Genomic DNA, 1749 nt, shown 5'->3' with positions numbered 1-1749 from the left:
GCCGTCCTTCATCCAGCGAGGAGGATGGGCCCGCAGCAGCTCACCTCTTCCCTAGTCATCAGCGTCATCCGCACACTCACGCCCCAGGTCTGTATTAAGAAAAACTCAGAGACAGACTAGTTAGCTGGTGGGAGGCATTAGCGGTGGAATTGCCCGGCGGCGGACAGGGTAGCCCAAGCATAGACAGTCCGGGCTGCCTGTGCCCACCGCGCCATCGTTGGGGGACTGCGGAGCCCGGGGGCTAGCGACGGCAGCCACGGCGGCGAGGAGTGGAAGCGCCCCATGGGGAACACGCTGACCTGTCGCTTCGGCCCTAATGTCATAATGCCAGCCCCCAAGCGGAGCCGGCACTCAGGGTCGGCGGGGTCGCAGGACAAGCCCGGGATCTGTGAGGTGGCGGCTGCCCTGGAGCTCGAGTTGGATTTCTGAGACGACGATGGCCACCGCCTGCGGCACATCGCGGCCCGGAGATGCCCGAAGAGGACCTTTGGAATCGCACCCTTCTGACCTACCATCCAAGGGCAAGCACTTTTCCTGAGCGAACGAATCTCCAACGGGTGAGCGAGCAAAGAGGAAGGGCAACCATGTTAACTCAAAGGCACCTCTCTAAAAAGTAGAGCTCGTGCTCAACAATATTTCTAGATGACAGCACCATCAGCCCCCACTAATCTTAGAACCACAATAAAATGTGTGACCTTAGCAATATATCACCCCATAAGGAACAGAGATGGAAATAGATCCTTGGATATTTTTGATGAGAGATCACATCCACTCATACGCGAAACGGTTCCAGAGGAACATTTTAAGCATGATCCTGAACACAAATTGATTTACAGCTTTGTCCCTACTCTTTTTAGTGCTACAGGGCTAAGCGATGAACATGCAATAATAACTTTTATTTACAGAGACCGGCTTCTAATTTATGTTGCCGTTGACATTAGTCCCACTAAGTGGAGAAGAATTGTTTTGGGAGCCATTCTTCTTGCCTCCAAGGTTTGGGACAGTCTGTATGGAATGTGGACTGCTGCGGGATTCTCAAGGACATTACAGTCTAGGACAGGAACGAGATTGGGGTGTTTCTTTTTTAAGCTTACTTCACTGTTGTGTGGATGTTACACTCAACTTTTATGACAGCTACCACGTTGACCTTCACTCCTTAGGACAGCACAACAATGTGGATTTTAAATGTGCACTTCTCAGCAAACCAATGGCGCAGAACCTAGTGGCCATTCTCAGGCTATGTGACAATGAGCTATGCAGACCTGCTATGAGGAAGTTCTTTAAGCTCTGATCATTTCACTGCTTTTCAGCGCTCTAAGGCCATGGTCTCCTAAGGGAGAAATGAGAAGCTGTAACATCATAACCTCTCCTCCTCAAAAACCAGCAATTGGTATTTTCCCTGTCACCACTTAGCGCTGTTAGGTAGCATGGTTAGGCACTGCAGGGTTCTTACTCCTGACTACATCACTGAAGCTGCTGGTCGTTATATCAGCAATCAGTTCAAACCAGAAAGCTGCTGAATAACACTTGCCATTCAAATTCTTCTCAAGCACTACTTATGAGCATATTAGCATGTTTGGGATAACAAGAGGAAGTATCAGTCATTGATTATCTACTTCTATTGGCTCCATGCTGCATATCTTACAAGCTATAATGGTGCTCCTCATTTTCTGATGATTTTCCTTTGTGAAATAAGTGTATCAATAGGTATTTTCATAATTCCAGCTGACGTGATGGTCCAGGGTTTAA

General features: G+C 48.8%; 1 pseudogene; it reads left to right on the top strand.

Annotated features, from left to right (window-relative positions):
- The first annotated feature begins 282 nt into the window (after positions 1-282).
- On the top strand, positions 283-1334 carry LOC109386151 (cyclin-Y-like protein 1 pseudogene; annotated as a pseudogene).
- The last annotated feature ends 415 nt before the right edge of the window (positions 1335-1749 follow it).

Source organism: Hipposideros armiger, unplaced genomic scaffold (genome assembly GCF_001890085.2).
Source record: "Hipposideros armiger isolate ML-2016 unplaced genomic scaffold, ASM189008v1 scaffold_129, whole genome shotgun sequence".
NCBI lineage: Eukaryota > Metazoa > Chordata > Mammalia > Chiroptera > Hipposideridae > Hipposideros > Hipposideros armiger.
Note: the sequence above shows the minus strand (reverse complement) of the source record. Positions and strands in the feature narration are given on the sequence as shown.